The sequence below is a fragment of the Macrotis lagotis genome, chromosome 1, assembly GCF_037893015.1.
Source record: "Macrotis lagotis isolate mMagLag1 chromosome 1, bilby.v1.9.chrom.fasta, whole genome shotgun sequence".
NCBI lineage: Eukaryota > Metazoa > Chordata > Mammalia > Peramelemorphia > Peramelidae > Macrotis > Macrotis lagotis.
In genome coordinates, this window is record NC_133658.1 from 914,761,715 (window position 1) to 914,788,909 (window position 27,195).

At 40.5% G+C, this 27,195-nt stretch overlaps 1 pseudogene; it reads left to right on the forward strand.

Moving 5' to 3' along the window:
• The first annotated feature begins 2,140 nt into the window (after nt 1-2,140).
• LOC141509032 (protein LSM12 pseudogene) lies at nt 2,141-3,648 on the forward strand (annotated as a pseudogene).
• Nucleotides 3,649-27,195: the final 23,547 nt, after the last annotated feature.

Below are 27,195 nucleotides of genomic sequence, written 5' to 3' on the forward strand. Positions count from 1 at the left end.
TTCTACAAGTGCAATTATGTAAAACATTTCCATGTTAGTCATTTTGTACAAGAAGATTTGAATAAAAGGAAAAAAATGGAAGAATGAAAGTGAAAATAGCATGCTTCAGTCTGTATTGAAAAAATATTCTTTCTCTGGAGGAAGATAGATAGCATGCTTCTGTTTAGAATATTTTTCAAAACCTGGGGGCATGTGAACAGAAAAGAATTCTGAAATCACAAAAGCAAATCATTACTCTCAACCAAGGATTTTCTTATGAGTTGGGCTCTCTCGCTCCAGATAGATAGATAGATAGATAGATAGATAGATAGATAGATAGATAGATAGATAGATATAGATGTCTATAAACATATATATATATATATATATATGTATGTATGTATGTATGTATTTCAAGTGAGTTGGTCCCTTTTGACTCTCCAAACTTCATTGCTTATGAATCTGTTCAGTTCAATACAGATCTAAGTTGGTTGATTATATCTAACACTTCATTCACCTTTGTAGAGTTTGACTTTCTATGGTGCATCCACAACCATCACAAAATATCATACCCTTTACTTCTTGATTCTTCAAGCTAGCCTCCTCTATTGCATCCCTGCCTTCAAATATAACCCAGTTTCTTTATCTTTAAAAAAATCATAATCATATCTCACGTCTATAACATTCCTTCAAGTTATCTTGTATCTACTCTCCACGTCAAATCTTTTTGAAATTATAATGGTCAAGATTATTATAATCCTCTTAGGTTTTCAAAGCATCCTATACATATCATCTCATTTCATTTGATTCTATCAACCTTAGGAGGTAGATGTTAATTATCCCCATTTTACAAGATGAGGAAACACACTGACACATATCAAATAACTAGCCCAGAGTCACACAGCTAGGAGTTTCGGATGTTGGGTTTGAACTTACGACTTCCTGATTCCTGACTCAAGACATTTATCTGTGTGACTATAGACAAGTCACTTAAATCCTATTGCCTCAGTTTCCTCATGTGTAAAATGAACTGGAGAATGAAATGGTAAACCACTCCTTTATTCTTGCCAAGAAAACACCAAATAGGGTTACGAAGGGTCGGATATGACTGAACTGACCCTCAATATTAATTAGAATGTCTACTCTGTAGGAAACTTATTCTGACTTTTCCAAAATTCTAGCAGAATACTACAATATGTATGTGTACCCTTGAACCATCCATGCCAAATGGCTATTTCACATTTGAACTGAATTCCAACCTATTTGTCTTTGGGACCTCCCCAGTCCCCCAAGATTAGGATAGGTTGAGGCTGAAACTCAATAGGAAGATACAGTGTCCTCAGTGAATGAGTGAAAGGAGAGATGTGCAGCCCATAGACTCTACCTCCCTGATTGTTGACCATTCTTAGACCTGGGAGATTACATCTTATCGCCAAAAAACCCTCAGAAATCATCTCAAAGTGCTAATTATTAGCAGCATCATAGAATGCAACAGTCCAATAGTGCATAAGAACAATGGAAATAGGGGCAGCTAGGTGGTGCAGCAGATAAAGCACCAGCCCTGGAGTCAGGAGTACCTGGGTTCAAATCTGGTCTCAGACACTTAATAATTACCTAGCCTGTGTGGCCTTGGGCAAGCCACTTAACCCCATTTGCCTTGCAAAAACCTAAAAAAAAAAACCCCAATGGAAATATAGGTACATGAGCAGAATAGTTATCTTTAAACAACAAAAAAATTATAAAAAATATATATTATTATCATTATTATTATTATTATTATTATTTGAATCTAACTTTGTGTGACTAGAAAATTATCTAATCTAGTTTATAGTAGGGGTCAGATTGAACTGAAATGTTTTGTTGAAGCTGGATACTTCAATTGTTTTAATCCCACTCATATCTTGTTTAGGACTCACCCAAAACTTGTGTTTCCAGTTTCCCAAATTTGGATGTTTATATTTCCCTGCTGAAATACATCTCAAACTGCCCTTCTCTTGAAACTGCTCACCACCTAGAGGTCTCTGGATGGTTCATTCCAACAAGAGGAAAGGCTTGATTTTTCAAGGATATTGCAGGCAGGGCCTCCACCCCTGGCAACAGGTTCCAGGGGTTTCAAAGCAAGTCTATGATAAATTTTGATGCAAATATAGACCTCTCAGATATGGAAGTAAAATGTGGGAAATGTGACTCAAATCCTAAGATCTTCTCCTTGTGAGGTAGAGAACTCCAAGATCCAGCTCACCTCTCACTCAGATTTTTAAAAATAGCAACATTGAAAGGACTGCAAATGTTAGCAGGTAATTGGGCTTTCTGTAGGCTGATACAGGCCTCCCTCATCCACCAAGAGTCCTAGGGAGTGGGTTGGGGGGCTCCAGTCTATGGGGGCAACTCTACAACTGAATAGCAGCCTATGGCCCAAGTTGATTCCCCCTCCACCTGAGGACTAGATTGGGCTCATCTGGGTTGGGCTCCTCAGTTGTCTCCCACCATTTTGCCCAGACAGGTGAGGCCGGGGAACCCTTCATCCCAGGTATTTATGAGATGTTCTGTCCCTCACTCCTCTGTGCCCTTCCCCATTCTTGAATTCTTCTTCCACTTCTCTCACCCTTTCTTTGGGCCGTTGGACTCCTAGCTGACTGGTCCCCTGCAGCCAGCCCAAAACCTTTGGAAAGAAGCAACCCCTGGGGAATAGTTCTGGATTCTGCACATTGGCCTATAGGATACAAAATGTCCAGGCTCTCCCAAGACAGCGGCTCCTCCGGGCGAGTACTTCAGCGTTGGGAGCCAGGTTTCATGCCGAATGTGCCAAGAGCAGTGGCTGCAGGGAGAGGTGGGTGGCCTTTGACTACCAGTCCAAGATGCTGCCGCTCAAATGCCCCTCTTCCAGTGGAAAGCCTAACCATGCAGACATCCTGCTTATAAATCTACAGTTTGTCTCGGAAATTGAAATAATTAATGACCGCACAGAAACTCCTCCTCCCCTAGCTTCTCTCAATGTTAGCAAGCTTGCCAGCAAAGCTCGAACAGAGAAACAAGAGAAGCTGAGCCAGGCCTATGCAATTAGTGCTGGTGTCTCTCTGGAGGGACAACAGCTTTTCCAGACCATTCATAAGACCATTAAGGACTGTAAATGGTAAGAAAAAAACATGGAAGAAGTTGTTATTGCACCTCCCTATCAAGTGTTAAACTGTAAAGGCAAAGAAGGGAGTGCACTGAGCCACCTACGAAAAATAGTTGAGAAACATTTTAGAGATGTGGAAAGCCGAAAGGTAATGCAGCGTTCACAAGCACAGCAGACACAGAAGGAGGCCGCTCTGTCATCCTGAGTCCCCACACCCCGCACACTTGGGGGACTCTTTCAACATCCAACAGAGGAGGGAGGCGACATTGGCATCTTCATCGGAGGCAGGCCGGGGGAGGGGAGGGAATTCCTTTATTTCCCGTTAGCTCTTTTAATGAAGGGCTATCAATTCCAAACCTTAGACTTGAACAAAAACAACAAAAGAAACGAGAGAATAATTTAAAAGTTGAATCATTACTTGACTAACAGACTTGTTTTGTCTACCATATTTTTTTCTTCTTTCTCTCCTGGAACAGTCATCTTGTTAATTTTATTTTTGAAAATACTCTGTACCCTTCCCTCTTTGTCCTTTCACCCTTCACTTTCTTTCTCCTACTCTGTTCCCTGCCATTCAGTTTTTATAAGTGGTTATACTTGCCTTCTGAGCAAATGGGAGAAACTTTGACATCTTCCGTTCTGAAATAAAAGTAACAAGCTGACTGTGATATTTGTGTTGAGGCCGGAACAGCAAATAGGTGCCTCACTTTAATTTTTTTTTTTTTTTGCACTGGGCATGGCTTGAATTCGTTTTATTTTTCTTATCTTTAAATATATATATATGAAAATATATATTAAAATGTTCTCTAAATATTTTCTGCTTCTTGCAGGTCTCTATATTAGATCATGGCCCAACCCATCTCTACTTCCCCCCCCCAAAAAAAAAGTCCTTAGGAAAACAACCAATTTGGCCTAATCCCGGAATCTCTTGCCAGCCTTTGGAGAGTCAGGTGTGTTTAGATGGAATGCAGGGTTCGAGGGAAGGAGGACTCATAATATAAGTACCTTTTTAAGAGTGTGTTCTAGCTGCTTCCTTGGGCTGGAATTTCTCGTGTATCCTGAATCTCTAGGGTTCTTTCCCTTTATCCCACTTCATGGTACTAGAAATAAATTTCAACATTCCCTGGTAGACTGGAGATACAACTGTTGATACTTTTGTCCTCTGCAAGAATCACCTTGCATGGCATATTTCATCTCCTGCTTGATTGACAAGCTCTCTCTTCCAAGTGACCTGGGATAAGAGATTCTTGTCCCTGTCTCATTCTACACTAGATTTATCCCTAATCCTCTGGTTTTTCTTTTCCTGACTTTGTACCCAAATTCTGGTCCAGGCAAATCTTGAGTAATCTCCAGACTCCCTCTCTTTTCCCTTCCCTTTTCTAGCTGATGACAGTCTGTACTCAGCAAATAACCTAAAAACCTAGGTGTTTCTGGAACTTAATCCATCAGTTTGGCTGGCTTCGGATAATCTGCTGAGAGCTAACCATCATTCCCTTCCTCATGTGCCTTAGGGCAGTGAGATTGGCTAGAGTGTGTCTTCATTCTTCCATCAGGCTTGGAGTGGGCTGTGTATGGCATCCAGGAAACTGGCTAGAGTCTGGGGGTAAAACAAGTTTAAAAAAAAATTTTGGCCATGATCTCTTCCCCTCTTCTCCCTCTTTTTTTTAAAATGGATCAAAACTAAATAATTCAAGCCCTGCCTTCAAAAATATATTTTTTAGTATTGTTTAGCAAAAACAATAAAACCCAAATTTTTTAATCATCAAAATGTCCAGGGCAAGTGAGCCTAGGCAAAAGCTCACAGCCCAATGGTCCTGGGGGCACTTCAGGCACTGCCAGCCTAGGTCCACAGGCTTGGTTTGGCCAAAAGGGAAGCAGGGTCCAGGAGAGAGGTAATGCTTTTGAGGCCCAAATCCTGGACATTAATGGTGGGCTGCTGGAGGTGGTAGGACCCCAGCCCACTGAGGGCCAGGCCTCCACTTCCCCAGGAAGTCTTCAAGTCTGACCCCCCCCCCCAGTAGATCCCAAATCCTTGACTTTCTGGGAGCCTTCTCTCCTGGCCTCAGTCTATGAGCCTAGCTGTCAATCCTTCTGAATTCAAATTTTCTGCCCCTCTAAAGCCAGACCAACAATTCCCCCTTAACTACTCCATTAGTCATCCCTCTGTTCATGCACATCCCTCTGAATGAAGGACACCTGCTTTCAACTTCAAACCTCCACCTCAACCCAAGCTTCTGCCTTTAGCATTCGGCCATATCCTCAACAGCCTGCTTTCACTCTACCTCCTACCCTATGACACTGAACTTCAATATGAAGACCAATATGGTCTTCAGCCTGCCATCTCCTCCCATCTAGCCCCTCACCTCCAAGCAGGTATCTGGCCCTTCAATATCTCACCTTCAATGCATCTCAGGTCCCTCATCTAGGTTTCCCCCATCCTCCATCACACACCCAATATCTACCCAGGCTTCCCAGCTGTAGTCAGTTCTCTTACCTTTTCAGGGCCTAGGCTTGTTCCAGCAAAAGATCCACCACAGGGACACAAGAATCCTGCTTCCTGGCTCCTTAGCTCTACCTCAGGGACTTGGGTGTGTCATTTGCTCTCCCTGCCCCACACCAGTTCCACTATAGAGACCTTGGGTCCTGTTGGCCCTCACATCACCAGCTCCATCACTTTGAGCTTTGGGGACTGCTCAGAGGTTCTCTAATCTGGAATAGAAATCAGAAGGGGAAATCTCTGAGAGGGGTTGAAATTAGCTTTTCCATTTCTTAATTAAATTTTTCTCATTTTTAAGTTGCTCCCTATTTCTCTCACCTAAGATTTCTCTCACCATAAGATAAAGACTTAGACAATTTTTTATCTTTTCATGGTCAGGTAAGTTTTAGGTAGGAGGCAAATTGAGACAGCATTTTTTCCTCCATTTGTACTAGCTGGCTCCCTTCATTACACTAACAGAATGGGTCTAGCAATCAAGGGAAAACATTCTCTAAGTTTTCTTTACCCTCTGAAACATTTTCAGAATTTAATTCTTATATTCCCTTAAAACAAATTCTGCAAAATAACATCACTGAGATATTTCAGAAGGGAGGAAGTTCCCAGAATTCCAAAGTCCTAGTTCCAAAATCTCCCCTGAAATCTCAAAATAATGAATCTCCAAAACCTATAAAGATGTATTTAGTAGGTTTTTGGTTTTTTTAAAATCTGATTTCTGACTGAAAGTCTAAAGAGTGAGTTAAGCCTACTTAACCAGGCCAAATGCTTCAAGCCGGAAACTTCCTTCATCTTTTGCAGAATATTAAACTTTTTGGCTGCAACTTTTTTTAGCAGTTATTTTCTGACTACATTTCTGGCTGCATTTCCCCCTTAGAAATCTTTTAAGATAACAGTACCTATAGACAACACAAGAATGTCCCTACATTTTAAAAGAAACAAAAACAGGCAAAATGTTATGACAAACACACTTGCCAGCCTTAATTTTGTTCTCAATTTGCAATAATGAAAAGAGCTGAATGGGATGGGATTGGGAGAAAAATTATCGGTTGAATCTCATGTAGATTCATATGTAGATTCATGTTGGAAATCACATGATTCAGAGCATGTGGTTTAGTCATTTTTGTAAATATGGGGAGAATCTCCTGGTCCCATGCTATCAAAAATCTATCCAAACGGGAATCCACAGGTATCTTGCTACTAATGGAACCCATTTCTCTTTACCACTCCTGGGGGATGAGTTTAAAGATAAAACTAAAATGTAATCCTAATCCTAAACCACTCCACTCCCAGGGGCAAATTTAATCTTAATTTATCTGATCTTGAAAGAAAGATGGTTCAAGGACCTCCAGAGGCAGACCAGAAACAGTTGCTTGGTGAAAAATTAACCAGAATTTTTCTGAAAGGTGGAAGTCCCAAGGGTTGGAATCCTGATTTGACCTAGCATGACGGCTAAAAGATGAAATGAGTGAGAAAACAAGGGTTTGATCTTCCAGCAATATTGATTTATTGAGCAGTGCATGCTAATTGCCCAACGAATGAGGACTTGGTTCAGTATTGGCCCCTGAATATAAGGGGAGACAGACTTTTATATGTTAAAAACAATGAATCAAATTAAACCAATTAATTAAAAGGAAACAACCAGGATATGAAGTTAGGTAATCTCATTTCTAATTAGAGAAAAGATTTGTCTGAGCACTCCTATGTCTCTTTTGTTGGAATTTTAACTAGATTTCATTCACTAACAATGGGCAACTCCCAAATCTCTGTCCTAAACTTTCTACAGAACCCTTTATGGACTATACAAATAGCCTGCAAGTCTCTCTACTCTGTTGATGTTATTTCGGTCCTCTACAATAAGGACGGACAAGAACCAAGTAACTAACTCTATTTTATTCTTCATTCAACTGATTTACCTGAAATATAGGTCTGACTATATCATTCCCTGTTGAATAAATTCCAGTGTTCTCTTTTGTCTCCCAGATCTAACATAAACTCTTTGGTTCACCTTTTAAAGTCTCCACAATCTAGACCCTTTGTGCATTCCTAGTCTTCTTACACCTCATTCCATTCCTCATATTCTCTTTCATTGACTCTGGCCTTTTTCTATTTCCTCTCACAAGATAACTCCATGACTTGATTCCAGATTTTCTCATTGGTTGTCCCCCATATCCACATTTTTCTCCCTCTTTCATCCAAGTCTGACTTCCTGCAAATCCCAGCTAAAATTCTTCCTTCTCCAAAATACCTTTCCCCTTCCCACTCAATGCTCATACCTCACTACAGTGATTGACTTATCTTGTAGATATATTATTTGTAAATAGTTGTTTGCAAATTGTTTCCCACAGTAAACTGTGACTTCTTTGAAGGCAGGGACCATTTTTGTCTTTCTCTCCCCAGAGTTTATCACTTTCTCAGACACACATTAGACACTTAAGGAATACTTGTTGGCTTGTTGATTCCTGTCATCTGCTTCCTTTCAATACTCTTGTGTTACAGGATGGAACTGGAAAAAATAAAATGCGAACTGAAACTAATTGTCATTTTATTTCAACTGGATCCTCCCCTCAGCTGATCTCTTTCCCTCCTTCCTCCCTAATCCTGATCCTTTAGCCCCTTCCCCAGTCCTTCCAGATCTTCCAATCCTTTGGTTCTCTCTTCGGGTTTCCTGTGGCAGTTCCTCTTGTCACCAGTTCAGATAAGAACCTTTACTCATAAAAATTGAAGTCATTTGCCATGATCTCTTTTTTTTTGCTCATCTCACACCCTCATGTCTCATCTGCCATTACTCCTGCTTCATTCTAGTTTCTGAGGAAGTGGTAACCCTTTTTTTGTCAAGACAGTCCTCTCTACATGAGACCTTCCATTTTTTTCCTTCTAGAATTGTTCTCATATCATATTCTGTTTCTCTCTCTTTTTCTCTCTCCCTCAGTATGTATGTGTGTGTAATTTATATATAATTTTCAAACAAAGGAAGGCAGGGAAGTGGGGGAAAAGGTAAATATTAGCCTAGTCCCACAAAGGATTGGAGCAGAGAGCCCCATTCCCAAGGGCAGGAGGAGTGAGGAATTCCAGGTGTTAGAGTTGAGACCTTTTGATACATAAATAGTAGACATTCTTGGTGATAAGCAGGCCTGAGCACAAGCAAGATGAGGGAATGTTTCCCCAAACCATAAAACAGGATGTATCTGACAGCGCCAGAACCAACAGTTAGAAGAATCTCTGAAGATTGGGATGCCTCCTAAAGGTCCATAAACCATCAAATAGCTCAGGTCTGCTTCAAGGCTGGTATGAGCTTCATTGATTTCATTGGTTGATTTTCTGCATATCCAGTTGACTTTACTTTTGGTCACTGCAAAGGACTATTTGATGTTGAGCCACTCTGTATTTTAATTCATTTAATCTTACTACTAATACAAAGCTTACTTAGAGAATTGAGAGCTGGTTATTATACTCATTTATAAATTCACTTGTACACAATAGATTAGAGTTTTACTCAAGGGTCAATCTTCCTGTCCAGAAGAGCGACTCAGAGGACAGAGTCACCATGGAAATGATGGAATGATGGAAATGATGGAAAATGATGGAATGCAATATTCAGACCCAATTTGACTTAAGAAAATTCCCTCAGGGAACAGATATGCCAAATATAATCAACACAGGGGTTGCTTTAATGAGCAGAGGGATCTTATTTACTAAGTGGAGAATCATACTGGAGTACTGAAAAGGTATTCAAAATAATCATTGTGAGGCAGCTTTCAGTTTGATCCCTAACTTGATTAGTTAAAATAAAAATCAAACTGGAAAAATGTCTTCTCCAGGTAATGAGTGTGGCCCAGACTTCGTCCAATAAGCATATCTCAACTTATACTAGAGAGCAATTATTTTTTACTTTATTACTAGATGTAATCAAGATGAGAAGGATTGTGTTCATAACCCAGACCATATTAGACATCAGAAGATCCAAAGACTAGAAAAGCCTGGTAAATTCAATGAATTTTGGAATGCTTTCTGCCAGACCTCACTTCTATTTTTCTCTTAGAGGATTCATTTTAGAAAGAAGCTTCACAAGTGTAATCAAGGTTTTAAAACTTTTAATAAAATCCTCCTAATGTGAAATAGTGAGGAGTATTCATATTGGAGGGAAACCTTCCAAATGTCATGATTATGGAGGAGTGTTCATAAAACTTTCTCAAAGTGAATCACATCAGAAAATTCATGTTGGAAAGAAACCCTTTAAATATAGTGATGTGGGAAGGTCTTCAGATGAAAGTCACACCTTACTAGACATCAAAGAATTTATACTAAAAAGAAGTCTTATCAATGTAATCATGGTGGGGAAGCATTGAGCTGGAGTTTATCTCCTAGGATACATAAGAAAATTCACACTGGGGAGAATCCTTAAATGGAATCAGTGTGTAAAAACATTCATAAGTGCTCTCCAAATCTAGGGAGCACCTGAGAAATCATACTGGAGAAAATGAACGTGGGAAGGCCTTTACCAACTGAAAGAATTTATATTAGATTGTAACTTTGTGAATCTATCTGAAGTGGGAAATGCTAATAGCTGGAGAGGAGACTTTATCAAATGGGAAATTAAGATTGGAATGCAGCAATTTAATGTCTTTTGTCTATAGTCTTCTTATGTTTGTCATTGATTATTACACAGTAATATTCAAGGACATTCATAGACCATGATGATGTTTGTCCTACATTCTCAAAGGAAACCATGACATCAGAGGTGATGCCAGGACAAGCAGTTGAATAGGATTTGAGGGAGGGGGCTGCTGTGCTGTCACCAGCCTCACTTTCTCCTCCAGAGCCATCTGGGTTCAGTGACCAGATATGGATCAGGACGCCTGGAGATGACCCTGGATGCGAGGCAGTCAGGGTGAAGTGACTTGCCCAAGCTAGGGAATTATGAAGTGTCTGAGGTCACATTTGAACTCGGGTCCTCCTGTCTCCAGGGCCGGTGCTCTATCCACTGTACCACCTAGCTGCCCTTCTCTCTAGGCCATAGTTCTTCAAACACTCCCCACTCGATTTTCTAGCCCATTGCTTCTGTGAATGTTTCTGCATAACAATAATAAAAACAATAGTTGACTTTTTTTAGCGCTCCAACATTTTAAAAGGATTTTTAATTTGTTCTTTACAATCATCCTGGACATGCTATTATTATCCTTATTTTACAGTTGAGGAAGCTGAGTCACACAAAGATTTGTTATTTTACATTAGAACATAGGTTTAATGTAATTCAATGGCATCAATATTGTCATAGTAACTCTACAATAGGATAAAATGTTAGAATTCCCTAAATTTGGTTTCTTAAATAAATTTAATAAAGATAAACTGAGGTGCAAAATAAATTTAAGTATGATATATATATAGCTGTTAATAAAGCAGGTCCAACTAACCTGATCAGTAAAGCCATCAGACCCCCCCCCCAAAAAAAAGGGGGAAGGGCTGTCTTTTACAGACACAAGAAAGAAGAGGGTCTTGTAGATGTGGAACATTACGATTGTAAAAAAAACGTGGGCTGGTATAAAGGTGAGGCTAGTTATGGGGCCCTTTGGCTTCTTGTAATCTTTGCAAAGAGATTAAAGCTACAGACCTGCTGTCTCCTTGAAAGAGATAGGATCGGGGCAGCTAGGTGGCGCAATGGATAAAGCACTGGCCCTGGAGTCGGGAGTACCTGGGTTCAAATCCGGTCTCAGACACTTAACAATGACCTAGCTGTGTGGCCTTGGGCAAGCCACTTAACCCCGTTTGCCTTGCAAAAACCTAAAAAAAAAAAAAAGAAAGAGATAGGATCTCCCCCTTATTTCACACAGACTGATGAAGAGAGATGACATAGCTTTCAGGTATGATGCCTTGTGTTCTAGGGGCTACTTATATGATTGATAATAACTTTTCTTGTAATTAGATTTTTAAAGCCAGGATCCCACAGCAATCATAAGTGGGACTTGAAACTCAATAAATCCAGTTTTCCAGGGGTGAATTAAATGTTTTTTTTGTTTTGTTTAGTTTTTGCAAGGCAATGGGGTTCAATGACTTGCCCAAGGTCACATAGCTAGGTAATTAAAATTAATTATGTGTTTAACCAAAAATAGCAGGTTGATTTTTAAGTTGATAATTTTGTAAGACCCATGAATGATGTTATACGTGTCCAAATGGCCCTTGGCAGAAAAAAAAGTTCCCCATCCCTGGTTTAAAATAATCAGGAAAGGCAAAGCTAGGTGGTACACTGGTTAGAGCATTGGCCCTGGAGACAGGAGAATCTGAGTTCACATACAGCCTCAGACACTTAATACTTCCTTAGCTGTGTAACTTTGGGAAAGTCACTTAACCCCATTGCCTTGCCAATAAATAAATAAATAAACAAACAAACAAATAAATAAATAAGCAGATAAATAAATAAATAAATAAAATAATCAGGAAGGAAATCTAAGTTACTGAGCTTAACTCAAGTATGTAGAAAAGTGGTTTTAGACTGATGCAGACTCAAATGTAAAATTAATACAGCATAAAATATGTTAAACTGGGTGATCAATACAGAAGGAATTGGGTAAAATTTTCTTTTTTGTTGTTTTTTTGGCAAGGCAATGGGGTTAAGTGATTTGCTTAAGATCACACAGCCAGGTAACTATTAAATGTCTGAGGTTAAATCTGAACTCAGGTCTTCCTGACTCCAGGGCCAGCTCTCTATTCACTGTGCCACATGGCTGCCCCAGAAAGAGGCAAAATTAATTTTGATAGTTTTAATGGTACAAAATATAAAACACATAGGTGAAATAAAAAAGGTAAATTTGTATCAGATATTTTTGTTATCCAAACAAGGAATAGGAATAGAAATGTTAAAGTGATTTAAATAGGGCATCTTTTAGTTGTGTGCATTGAGGATTGCAATGAAAAAATGCATTTCTCTAGGGTGGTTAGATGACACAGTAGATAGAGAACTGGCCCTGGAGTCAGGAGGACTTGAGTTCAAATTTGGCTTCAGACCCTTAATAATTACCTGTTTGACCTTAGGCAAATCACTTAACCCCATTGCCTTGCAAAAAAAAGATGCATTTCTCTTAGCAGAGCATTCATTTCAGATAAGAAGTTCCAAGTTTTTTAAGGAATTGCAAGAAAATGGAAATGAAATGGAAATGAAACTTTTGTTGGTCCAATCACTTAATTGCATGATATTAAAATTATTACCAGTGAGGATGTGGCACATAAGTAACTTGATGTTTTGAAGAAAATGCTTAAAGGTTGATACCCTGATCAAATTTTTATTGTGGATGAAACAGATTTATTCTGGAAAAGATACCTTCCAGAACTCAACATTTCTAAGAATGAATAAAATTAATGGGAATTTAAAATGTGCTTGATTCCCTAAACATTTTACTGCAATATAATGTGGAAAGAAATTTTAAATTAAAACCATTATTTAGTCTTCAAATACTTATGCTGAGTGATAACCATTTTTAATTGTTTCTATTTCTTAGAACAGAGGACTAACTAACCTTATGCTGGTTTGCAAGTTATTTTAATCCAAATCTTTTAAAAATTTTTTTTAAGGTTTTTTTTTTATTTCTTTAAGACAATGGGGTTTTTAAGTGACTTGCCCAAGGTCACACAGCTAGGCAATTATTAAGTGTCTGAGGCAGGAATTAAACTCAGGTCCTCCTGACTCCAGGTTGGTACTCTGTCCACTGCACCACCTAGCTGACCCTTTAGTCCAACTCTTGAAAAATGTTACAAAGGTAACAATATTACCTTTAAGGCCTTATTATTGATTTTAGAAAATATTCTGTGGCATCCAGTTCCACTCGGTTCATTGTGGGAGAATCTGAATATTCACAATTGCTGAGATGTGGAGAAATCTCTCTGTACACACTGGCTCACATGGGAAGATATATAAAAAGAGGAGATAGTTCAGTCTTACATTGCTAAAATATTTTAAAAGACATTAATGATCTTTTTATGAGATCATCAATGCAGGCTAATTTTTAAGTATACTATATATTTTATATATATATACATATATGTGTGTGTGTGTGTGTGTGTGTGTGTGTGTGTGTGTGTGTGTGTGTATTTGGGAAGGTTTTAATGGGGAAATGGAGTTAAGTGACTTGCCCAGCGTCACACAGCTAGTAAGTAATAAGTGTCTGAGGCAGGATTTGAACTCAGGTGCTCCTGACTCCAAGGCTGGTGCTCTGTCCACTGTGCTAACTAGGTGCCTCTTAAGAATACTGTTAAAAACTTTTGAATTTTTAAAATTTTGCCCTCTGTAACCACTATATGACTTTGAATCGGAAACTTCAATCAGAAATACATTTGTTTTCCATATATTAAAGTGATAAACAAATATAAACTTTAAAACTTTTTCATTGCATTTGATCATTCAGTTGGAACCAATTGTGATATTTTTCATATGGCTATAACTCTGAATAGTGCAAAATTGAAGAAGTTGATCACTTAGAGGGGCTCATCATTCCCAGTGATCCCTAGTCATGTATTTTAAAGATAATTATCTTTTTTTGGCAAAAACAAAGTGTTAATTGGTATTAATTTCTCAAAATAAAACCCTCCAGAGAATATGAACATTTCTATTAACAGAGGCTACTGTGAGAAATGTTTATTTCTCTCTTTATTAATAATTAATTATTGAATTAGAATCAAAAGTAGGAAAAACATAGGGTTGAAATAAAATGACAAAAAAAATAGGCTAGACATTTTTAAGTTTTATTCTCTGGGATTTACCATCTTGATCTTAAGGTGGAGGTCATTTTGGTAATGACTACACTGACCTGGGAAAGGAATTGATCTTTTAAGCATCAACAGAGAATAGGGAAAATCATTAATCTACTTTATGGCTTAACCATAAAAGTTACACAATGTCTCTGTTCAAAACTATTTCTCAGAATTATCATCCTTGTACAAGACTCTGTCTCTCTCCTAGCATCTTGCTCATTGTCCTCCTAAGTTTGTAATTAATAATGGGTCAAGATATATAGGAGTCTACATTTTGTACTAGTTTGGGAAGGTGACTGATAGGAATGCTGAGTACTCTCTAAAGTCCTTTTACCAGGATGTAGTTTTGAGAAATTATTATGCTTAATGCTACTTCTTTATCCAGAAGTCAACCAGTTTGGGAAATCTTTCTAAAACATTTACCTCATCAGGATGGCTGAGAGATCTAATTAGAGACAGAAGAAGAAGTTTCAAATTAGGGCTGATGGGTATAATCCTGCTCATTGTGTTTGCTCAGACAGTTTTAGGGAAATGTTGATTTTCTCTTTTGTCAGAGGAGTGATGTGGAAGTTGATAAATCTCTTTGACCAAAATTTGGGTGATACATGATCTGTAATAAAACCCCTCCTCTCATTGTAATAATAATAATACTAATAATAATTTTTTTCATTGTTAACCAATCAGAATTAATTACCACCCTCAGGAGCATCTACTCTTCAAGAGCATATATACTGTGAGGCCATTACCATGAGGCGTTTTTGTTCTAAGTGAGATGACCAAATGATCATTCTTTTATTAATAAACATGATTAAAGGATTCAGAAATTGTGTCCCCTAATGAATGTTTCACTACAAAGGGAATATGGTAATGAAACTGTAAATCTTCAATATGTAACTTTTTATGTTCTTTTTATATTTTATAGGTGTCTCTTCTTTTTTTTTTTTGCAAGGCAAATGGGGTTAAGTGGCTTGCCCAAGGCCACACAGCTAGGTAATTATTAAGTGTCTGAAACCGGATTTGAACCTAGGTATTCCTGACTCCAAGGCCGGTGCTTTATTCACTATGCCACCTAGCTGCCCCAAGTGTCTCTTCTTTGATTGATTAGAAATGATTCTACTCCTATCTGTGAAAATTATATATTCTGCTTTTCTTCACATTTTTAAAAAGGTTGAATCTTTAATTTCAAAGACCTGTATGTTTTAATGTGGATTTTGAAACAGATGATGGAATATTTAGAACATGTCGATTTAAGCTTATTTTCTATCAGAATACCTTCCACTCTTCTGAAAAATATTTTAAAATCATATATGTAAATCTTTCCTAAATAATTTCTGAGGGCTTTATTGAACACTTGGCTACCACTACTAGTGACATTTCAATGATGCTATTAGGTCTGTTGATACAATGTGCTGTGTCAAGTTCAGAAAGGCAAATAAATATTAACTCTGAAGAACCTATTACAACAAGTAGTTTGCTCTTCTGAAATAAATTATTAGTGGAAGTTTAATTATTATTTCCCTCAGATTGCCCTTCTATCTACTATGCCATGTTGCCTCTCGTAAAAAAACAAACAATAAAAAGTTATGTCCCCTTTCCCCTCCCCTGGCTGACTTGTGGCTCACATCCACAAGTTTCTTATAGCAAAATTCAGGCTTTAATTGAAGAAAGAAGGAAAAACCATTAGTCCATATAGATATGAACTAAATAGCCTCCCTTATTAATATGAAATAGAGATGATGAATAGATTTAAGAATCAGATCTAGTGGATAGAGTCCCTGAAGAACTATGAACAGAGGCTTGCGATACTGTACAGGAGGCAGCAACAAAAACATTCCAAAGAAAAAGAAAAGCAAGAAAGCAAAATGGCTGTTTGATGAGATTTTACAGATAGCTGAGGAAAGAAAGAAAAAGGAAAAGGAGAAAGGCACATTTAACTGAATGCAGAATTTCAGAGACTAGTAAGGAGAGATAAGGTTCTCTTAAATGAGTCATGCAAATAAATAGAAGAAAACAAGAGAATGGGAAAGACAAGAAATCTTCAAGAAAACATGCATGGCAAAAGACAAAAATGGTAGGACTTAGAAGTAGTAGATTTTAAGAAGAGATGATAAGAATACACAGAACTATACAAGAAAGTTCTTAATCGTACAGATAACTACAATGTTGAAGTCAAATCGGCCTTAGTTAACAATTAGGCTAGTGGAGGTGATAGAATCTCAGCTGAGCTATTTAAAATCCTAAAAGATGATTTTGTTAAAGAACTACACTGAACACCAGCACATGTGGAAAATTCAATAGTGGCCATTGGATTAGGAAAAAAAAAAGTTTATCTCCTAATCCTGAGAAATAGCAATGCCAAAGAAAAGTCAAATTACTTAATAATTATGCTCATCTCACATACCAAAAAAGACTAGGCTTAAGCTACTGCAAGTGAGGTTTCAGTAATATGTGAACTGAGAATTACCAGAAGAGTAGTCTAGTTTTTTGAAGAGACAAAGGAACCAGAAACCAAATTGCCAACATTTGCTGAATTATGGAGAAAGCAATGATGTTCCAGAGGAAAAAAAAATTACTTCTACTTCATTGACTACTCTAAAGCTTTTGTCTATATGGTCCCAACAAAATGTATCAAGTCCTCAAAGAGATGGAAATACCAGATCATCTTTCTTGTTTCCTGAGGAGCCTGTATGTGGGTCAAGAAATAACAGTCAGGGGGTGGCTAGGTGGCACAGTGGATAGAGCACTGGCCCTGGAGTCAGGAGTACCTGAGTTCAAATCTGGTCTCAGACACTTAATAATTACCGAGCTGTGTGGCCTTGGGTAAGTCACTTAACTCCATTTGCCTTGCAAAAACCTAAAAAAAAAAGAAATAACAATCAGAACCAAATATGGAACAATTGATAAGTTTAAGTTTGGAAAAGAGTACAACAGGGCTGTATATTGTCATTTAATTTATTTTAACTTATATGGAGAATACATCATGTGAAATACAGGGCTAGATGAATAAAAAAAGTCAGAAATTAAGTTTGCCAGGAGAAATAAAAATCTCAGGTGGCAGAAAATTAAGAGGAGTTAGGCCCTTGATGAAGGTGAAAAGGGGAATGTAAAAGCTGGCTTAAAGTTCATTATCAAAAAAATAACTTTTTTTTTTTTTTAGGTTTTTGCAAGGCAAATAGGGTTAAGTGGCTTGCCCAAGGCCACACAACTCGGTAATTATTGTCTGAGATCAGATTTGAACTCAGGTACTCCTGACTCCAGGGCCGGTGCTCTACCCATTGTGCCACCTAGCCGTCCCATTATCAAAAAACTAAAATATCAACAATTCATTCTATCATTTCCTAGCATATAGAGGGAGAAGAAATGGACTCAGCACCAGATTTTATGTTCTTGTGTTCAAGGATCACTGCAAATTGTAGCCATGAAATTAGTAGACACTTGCTTCTTGGAAGAAAAGCTATGCAAATCTGGCCAGCAGATTCAAAAGTAGAGATATCATCTTACTTGACACAGGTCTATATAGTCAAAACTATGGTTTTTCTAGTAGCAATGCATGGCTGTGAGAGTTGGACTATGAGCAGACCATCATAGAATTGACATTTTTGAATTGTGATGCTGTAGAAGACTTCTGAGAGTCCCCTGGACAACAAGGAGATTCAATTAGTCAATACTTAAGAAATTAATTCATTTTGTGCATTGGAAGGGGGACTCTGGGCAGAGAGAAATCTTGCAATCTTTTCCCTTTTTCTGTATTGAAACAAATCCTTTTCTTTTTCTGTATTGTTACTATGCTTTCCTTACAAAGCCATATAAGGAAAGAATGTAGCTAGCAAACAGACACTCTGTTAAAATAGTTCATCTTTTAAAACTGTTAAACCTTCCCTGTATTGACTCTGCTCTAGTCTGCCATGTAGATTTATCGAAACTAGTGTCTCCAAGTTATCTCACCAAGTTATACATCATAAATTCCGACCCAGTGTTAACAAAAACTCTTAACTCCCAGTCAAACTGATGCCTTTGGCTAAAATGTTATAAATTGGTGACCTTAATTTAAGAATTTAAGGTTAATCCATAATCTCTAGCTCCTGAGGATATGTGTAGGAATACAACCTTATGTCATTTATTAAGCCAATGCTTAGTCCTTGGTACTAGCCTAGCCTCTCCCTTAACTCCTCTGCATGGAATGGGCTATAATCCCTTTAAAAGTTTTTTGCTCCAAACTACTCAATTTAGCTAATCAGTCAGGTTGTTTACTTGGGGCTCTCTTTCTTTTCTTTTCCCTTCCCTTAGCTATCCTCGATATTCTCATCTGCACAGCTTGGAGCTGTTTCTTCTTTGCTTAAACTCTACTGTCTTCTTAAAAACTTTATCTTGCTGCTTTCATAAAAATTCTGTTATTTAACTTGTAACTTTTTGTAGTAACCTATGAATCAAAATTTGCCTGTTTTTACCCTCCTGAATTAAAGAGACTTGTGATTTCTTTACTGATAAATGAACCTCACTGATCCCTCACCAATTCTCCCAGCTATAGGATAAATACTGAAGCTGAAGCTGAAATACTTTAGCCACATAATGAGAAGATAGGACTCAATGTAAAGATACTGTTGTTGGGAAATGTGAAAGGTTAAAAGGAAAAGAGGACAGCAGAGAATGAAATGGATAAAATCATGGAAAAAATGAACATGAACTTTGTCAGACTTCAAGGGATAGTAGAGGATAAAAGGACCTGGCCTCTTATGGATCAGGAAGAATTGGACACCACTGAAGGAGAGAAAACAAAAACAGCTTTACAATATAGTTTGAGATTTGAGAGTACCATACCTTTTTCCTCCATACTTCATTATTTCCTTTGATACTCTAGAGACCCCCCCCCCAAGCAGTAAACTATTAAAAGTTCTATAAAGTATTCCTTTTTTAGCTTGATTAGTATAGCATTAGAAGACTTCTGGACCTATTTAAGTTAGTCCAGAAGGATTTTCAAGGATAGAAGATTAACTGGTATGACACATTGTATGCATTTTCTGACTTTTATGTATTCATTAGTTTGAATTAAATTGATCAACTATAATCATCAGGTTGAATTAAAAAATTAAAGTAGAATGACTCCGGGAGGAAGCAAACAGCAGAATGAAAGGGGACTTTTTAATTATAAAATGATAATAAGGTATGTTTTTTAACAAGAAATCTAGGGGGCAGAGTGACTAGAGCACCTGCCCTGGAGTCAGGAGGATCTGAGTTCAAATCCAGTCTCAGACACTTAATAATTACCTATTTGTGGGACTTTGGACAAGTAAATTAACCCCATTGCCTTGCCACAAATAAAAAAAAAAAGAAAACTTAAAAATAGATCTAATATTCTCTAATTCTGAATTGGTTCAAAATGTCCCACTTCTGTTTCCTCCTGAATTTTGTTCTGTTGAACACATTTTAAAAAATGCTTTATGGATTTTCATAATTTATTTCCATATTTTTAACATTAGTATCAGATTTTTCCCTTCTTGAATGAAAAGAAATTATTCCCCCTTTCCATAACTGTGCAAAATTTTCAGGTTCTGCTGTCTTTTGATTTGAAAAAAAAATGGTGTAACCTTTTATAGTCTGGTCAAATATAATTTTTGATACAAAGGTAGTACAAGACATAAAATGAGATTACTATGGATGGTAGTGACTAAAAATTTCCATCTTTCTTATTTGTATTTGTAAAAGGAAAAAAAAGACAGTCTTCTTCCAGAAGAAGACTATTTTCTGGAGATTAAAAAACAATGGACTGGGGTGGTTAGGTGGCACAGTGGATAGAGCAACAGCTCTGGAGTCAGGAGTACCTGAGTTCAAATCTGGCCTCAGACACTTAATAATTACCTGTGTGACCTTGGGCAAGCCACTTGACCTCATTGTCTTGCAAAAGAAATAAAAATAAAAAACAATGGACTCCTATTTTTCCTTGCTCCTCTTTCTTATCTAGTCTGCCCCATTGAATTTTATATGAACTAATGCAGATTGAATGAGCAGATATGAGAAGCCCCATACTTCCACAATCTATCTAGAAAAGATCACTAGTAAAAAATGAATTCTAAATGAGTGATACACCATAAAAATCCCATCTTATCTTAGAAGCAAAAACAAAAACTGGTTTCCATAGTATCCATGATACTTGAACAATGTGGTAATTTTAGGAAGCACTAGACTGTTTCTGATTGTATATCTCCAAATTTGGTCAGACGAATTGTATAATGAGTATAATTGTATAATGAGGTTTTGTAAAGCATCACTTTTAACAGGGTATAGTTCAGCTATGAATAATTATGATAATAGGGGACTGAAAACTGTAACTTTCTAATAGGCTAGAGAATAGTAATGAATAATTAGGATCATGAAGATTGCATTTGCTTTGATCCTGTTGGGTAGCATTAGTAAAAAGGTTGTGAGCTTGTCTTAGCAGTCAGGGATGGGATGAGATAGTTTAGAGGTAAGATGCCTGTTATTCTAAAAGGAGACTTATATGTTTCTGTCGTTGATGCTACTCTGCAAGGTGGGGCTGTGCCCTTTTCTTCCAAGAAAATGAACCCCCTTCCTGCTCTCTGCCTCAGACTCCGGCCCTTGGATTCCTAGGGTCCTTATCCCTAACCTCCAAAGTTTGGATGGAAATAGGTGAATTGTAACCTTCAGTGGGTTTTCTAAGCCTGGCAGAGGGGGATTCTTGAGTGCCCCCTCCCAACTGAGGACCTTTGTGTGTTATCAATTATGCTAAAGACAAGGCCCCAATCATGGGAGGCTTCCCCCTCCAGGAGGTCCGTGCCAGCCTGTGCCAGTCGATTCAAGGGGGAGAGTTGTATTTGATACAAGCAGACGAAATTTATATTTTTAGGCGACACTGGCAAATGCAGTCAACTCCTGGGTGCCTCAGCTCATGGCAAGGAGGATGACGCTTAGCGCCCCCATCCCGAGGATGATGATGATGTTTGTGCTTGTTCTCCGAGATCATGACGTCAGGGAGGTGACATCATGGCAAGCCCTTTGCAGGAATGGGGGGGCTGTGCTCGGTCACCAGCCCCTCTTTCTCCTCCAAGCCCTCTGGGTTCTGGGGCCAGAGATGAACGAGGTGACTGGAGATGGCCCTGGAGGGGAGGCAGTCGGAGGGAAGTGACTTGCCCAAGGTCACGCAGCTAGCGAGTCTCTTCAGTCGCCTTTGAACTGAATTCAGGGTCAGGCTCATCCCACTGCGCAATTTACGCGCGCTGACCTTCGGGGGCGCCCTTCCTCTCCCCCCCCCGAAATACTACAATTCCCAGAAGGCGAAGCGCGGGAAGCGCACGGCCAATGGCTACAAAAGCTCGGGCCCGCCTCCTTTTCAAGTTGCGGCGCTGCTGAGCACGCGCACTGGCCTCCCGGGACGGGTTCCTGTTCCGGTGGGCGGCGGGGTGAGGATGGAGCCTTCCGGTGCCAAGCCTCCTCGCCCCGCCCCAGCCCGGCCGCCCCTACCCCTCGGGCCCGGAGCGGGAGCGCCCGGAGAAGGGCGGCGATCGGAGCTCGCTGGCCTCCCGCCTCGGCTCGCCGCGCCTGCGCCCTGCGCTCTTCCTTCCGCGCCCCGCCTCCCGCGCCTGCGTCCTGCGCTCCTCCTTCCGCGCCTGAGCCCTGCGCTCCGCCTTCCGCATCCCGCGTCCCGCCTCCGCTCGCCGCACCTGCGCCCTGCGCTCCTCCTTCCGCGCCCCGCCTCCCGCGCCTGCGCCCTGCACTCCTCCTTCCGCGCCTGCGCCCTGCGCGCCCCGCCTCCCGCGCCCCGCCTCCCGCGCCCCGCCTCCCGCGCCCCGCCTCCCGCGCCCCGCCTCCCGCGCCCCGCCTCCCGCGCCCCGCCTCCCGCGCCCCGCCTCCCGCGCCCCGCCTTCGGCCCCCACACTTGGGCCTTTCTGGGCGTCACAACAGCGGCATGGGGGGGCAGGAAATCCCGAGCTGGGCCCCGCCCCCGGGGAGGGAGGCCTTCCGGCGAGCCCCTCCTCACCCCGGGCCTTTTCCTCCAAAATGCCCGTCTGAGGGCCTCTCCCGACGGGCAGCGCGGGCACACCGTGCGGAGGCAGGGCCGCCTGGGCCGGCGCGGGCAGAGAAGGCCCGAGGGGCGCCCGGGGTGACGTCACTGGCCGTGTCTGCCCGCCATCCAGGAAGCCGGCCGTGGCCCGGGGAGATGACGTCACGGCCAGGCCAGCCGGCCGTGGCCCGCGGAGATGACGTCACGGCCAGGCCCCGGAAGGGCCTGATTCCGCGGCCGGTGCCCCGTCCCCCGGGCCACCCCCACAGCACGCTTATAGCCCCCCTCCGCCCAAAGCCAAGGCCAAATAAAGATGAAAGGTAGTGCGGTAACCCCCGCATCGCGGTGTCGCTGAGCATCCTGAGGGCCCAGTCCGCGCTTTCATCCTGTTTTCCTTGGGCTCAGTCTCTGGGTCACCCTGGACACGAATAGCAGAACCAGAGTTCCTTGTCCGGCTTTGGGCGCCAGGGCCCTTCAGCCACAGCCCGGGCCTTGGCTCGCTCGCACGCCCACTTTTTGTTACGGATCAGAACCAGACGCAGCGGAGGATCCGAGGGTTTTCCACGGTGAGGATGGCCTCCTGCCGTGAGGACCAGCTTCATCTCCGGGAGCCTGTTGGGGCCAGGCCTTGTGATGCCCGGGAGTGAGAGCAGTTGGAGAAAACTTTGTGGAGGGAATCTTCCTTCTTCCTTCCATGCCCGAGGGCCCGACCTTCAGTCTGATTTGGGTTGCATTGTTTTTTTGGTGGGGCAGTGAGGGAGCACAGGTCCTGGAAGACCACCCCAAAGAGACCCCTCCCCCCAAAGGCAAAAGTCTCCAACTTGGGTCACTCCCAGGTCACCACCCCCTCCCCTGGACTCTGGGAGAGAATTTAAGGAGATCAGGGAGGGGCTCATCCTCTTTTTACCTGCCAGCCTCCTGTTGAACCCTGGCCAGCTGGCCTGGACAATTCAATCAGCAGTCCAAGTGGTCTTCTCTTTAAACTCTTTTTAACTTTTCTATTACTTTCTTAATGTGCCAGAACTTCCTTTAATCTCTATTTTCTTTCCAAAACCTGCCTTCCTGGGTCTGAGTCAGGATTCATAGCAGGGTGGAACACAACCTAAGAAACAAATCAGCGGCAACACTTGAGGGACTATGAATGCATTTGGCATTGTAGGAATCAGCGACATTCAAGGATGTGGCTGTGAATTTCATCCCCAGTACCTGGACCTGTTTGAGAAGGACCTGTATCAGAATTGAAAGGAAAAACCCTGCTACAAAGAGAGAAAAGTGTAGATTTTATTCACAAATCCTGCAGGATACGGCACCTCACCTAACTTATAGTCTTCAGAAACTCTTTCCCCTCCCTCTTGGATGTTCATAGGCTCTCAGAGTTTGAGTTACAATCTAAGAGGTCCATCCATCCCATGACATGTCTGTAATATGATTCTCCCCCTCATCATATGAGTCTGATATGCTGATGAACCCCAATGGTCACAGGGCTGTGTGGGATAATATCTAATCACCTAACTGGGCAAACTAAGTTGAATTAGGTCATTACTAGGTGACTCTTGACCAGTTAAAGACTAGTTTCTTCTAATCTTGGGTTTGTCATCGTTGGAATAGGATTAACAGAACTTTACCCATTTGAATTGAATTCCCTAGGGACCCCCCCCCCCACACACACACACATACCCTGTGAAGACCAACAACACCCTACATTCCTCACACTGGAGAATTATGGGCATCTGGTCCATTTGGGTAAGCACAACTTCCCTGGGTGAGGCAGAATCTCCCCTTGAGAGGAACTTGGTGACTTTCCTCAGAAGTCCTTGGAAGTGTCCTTGGAATCGAGCAGTTATTGTCTGGCTTGCCAAAGCTGGAGACTGCTAATTTTTTTTTCATCATAGAGACATGGTACTTGTGTTATCTGTTCCTGAATGAAGACCTTGCTATAATTCTACTATCAGCCATTGTCTTAGGTGGAAAAGACATAAAGGCAAACCCCTTCCCCCCCCTTCCCCCCACCAAAACTGATTTCCAGGAACAGGCATCTCATGGGAGTTGTCAGCATGAAGGTTATGTCTTCCCACTCTCTGTTCTCAGATGTCTAAGATTGACCCCTAAAATTCAAATCATGAGACCTGAACACATGAAAAGTTCCTATTCCCTCCCTCTTCAATGTGTACAATGAATGAATTTTTTTTAATGAATCCAAATCCTATCTCGGACAGATTCCCCTTTTATTGCTAACAGATCATGAACATCATTGAAAGGTCATTTGTTCATTTGTCTATGGGCATACTTTGGCCTTCCCACGTTTCCACAAAAAGAGAAGATTCATGATTGAAAACTGAGGTAACTCTATCCAACTCTGCTCTTTCAGGACCCACTGTTTCTAAGCTAGTTTTGATCTGTGACTTGGAATGAGAGGAACCTCCTTGGAGACCAGAAAGTCAAGTCACAAGGACCAGTTTCCCAGTTAAGTGACAGACCATCTAGTCAAAAGCTCAAGTAATCCATTTGGGGGTCCAAGTGTTAGTTTGGGACACAGAGTTGGCCTCTGATCTTCCTTGGTTTCAGAAGGAGAGGTGAGACTTTATCTGCTCCTCAGCCAATCCATTTCCTTGAATCTCCCCATTCCTAGTTCCTTCAAGTTTTGGTTACTGACATTTACTGACATATATGGGGGGGGGGGTATCTAGGATGAGGTGTTGCTTGAAGCTTCTTTTGTGCCAAAAATGCTTTTTTTTTCCTTGTTAAATGATCCTTTGCCCAGTAGTTAGTAGTCTAGATTTTATTATATACAAATATCTTGTATTCCTTTGTAGTTAGATCACTGACTTTCTTTCTTAACTTTGGTTACTGATCCCAAATAGGCTTTTTGTAATGACCATTTTATAGTATGAGATGCCATGCCTCCATTCCTTCTGAACATTTAATTTGTTTTTCCTTTCAAACTGTTGACATTTTCTTCCAAGTGAAGTTTATTTTTTTATTTCTGTAAAGTATGACTGAGATGATTTGTTTGGTACACACCCAAATCACTGGATTCTTTTACATAATATTGTTTTTGTCTGTTCACATGAACTGTCCATGACTATTTATCCAATAATAAAAGGTCTTTTGTTATTACTCTTAATACCAATTTATTGAAGAATTCTTGCTTGTGTGCCTAGCCAGGAAAAGAAGTCTTTCTTGGGTGGCCTGTTCTTAAGAGATTTAGGCTGTTGGAAGTCCCTGGTTTCTTATTTAGATACTCCTTAACTATTTCATTACTAGAAGTGAAGCCAAGCTCACTGACCTAGAGTTTGCCCACTCCATCTCTTCTTTGCCTTTTTGGACATGCAGAGTTTGTCCTTCAGAGCTGCTCCAGCCTCTGCTGTTCCTCTTGATCAACCCCAAGTCTTTCACTATGTGAGGACACAAATAATCTGACCTCAGGAAGGGCCATAAGAGTTTCCAAATTTCTTTTTCCAATTCCCTTTTGGCTATTTTTGCCCTGTGTTTTTCAGTGTTTTCCTAAATTACTACTACATTCATCTTGGCAAGTGACAAGAAGGGCAGACTGAGTTGAGACGTGCTGTCAATTCATAATTCAAGGTAGCAAGAAAGGATTTAGAAAAGTGGAAGTGGTGGTTCAGAGGTCATAGTGCAGGCCCGGAGGTAGGAAGACCAGAGTTCCATTCTGGCCTCACACACTTACTATATGACTCTGGACAATCATATAATTCCAGATTGTCTCAGTTTCCTCAATTATAAAATGTGGATCGAAACACTACCTACTTTACAGGGTTGTTGTGAGATCAAATGAGCTAGTGTCTGTAAAGCACAGTAAGTCTTCAATACATTTACTTCTTCCCTAATGCACAGCTCATGTTAATATTCACTTTCTTGGCTGCCACATCTTGCTGCTTCCTCAGTGCTTGCTGCTTCCTATAGTGTTCTGAAACCTCCAGGTTGTTCTTTCAGATGAAGGTCTGTCTCATCATACTTCCCCTATTTTATACTTACTCAGTAGATGTTTTGTGTCCAGTGCTCTAATCTGGTGAGATTTTTTTGGATTTGGATTGTCGTCAGTCAGAGTGTGTTTTTCTTCTTAATTGTGAATTTGGAAAGCATACTATTTATAATTTTATCCAAGTAATTGATAAAAAGCATTACTATAGCATTGACTGCTGAGGCTACTCCACTAGATTATAAAACAATCTCTCCATCTTTTCCACAAGAAGAGTATGAGTATTCATTAATTATTCAGCAAAATTTAAGTGAATGGATGAAAGATGGATGTCCTTGAGCCCTTGTTTTTAAGCATGATGTTTTCAGCCATGCTACCAAACACCTTCACTGAGGATGAAAATGACCTCAAGGTCAGCTGCCGTACTGATGGCAAATTCTTCACTGTGAAAAGGCTACAAGTGGAAGGAGTGTTGGTGCCGGATCTTCCGTTTGCAGATGACTGTGGACTCTGTGCAGCCTTTGAAGCTGAGATGCAACAAAGTATGGATTAATTCTCTGTTGCTTGTGATATTTTGGTCTAACAATGAACACCAAGAAAACCCAACTGTTCTATAGACCAGCTCCTCACGATCCATATGTGGAAGCATCAATGACAGCAAATGGAGAAGTTTTGAAGGCTGTGGATAAGTTCACTTACCTTGGCAGTGTCTTTTCCAAGGAGGAACACATGGAGAATGAGGTTGACACTTGTATTGCCAGAGCTAGCTCAGTATTTGGGAGGCTCTGAAAAAAAAAGTGTGGGAGAGAAGAGGTATTGAAATGACTACCAAGCTGAAGGTCTACAGAGCTGTTGTGTTGACCTCATTGTTGTATGCCTGTGAAACCTGGACAGTCTACCAGCACCAT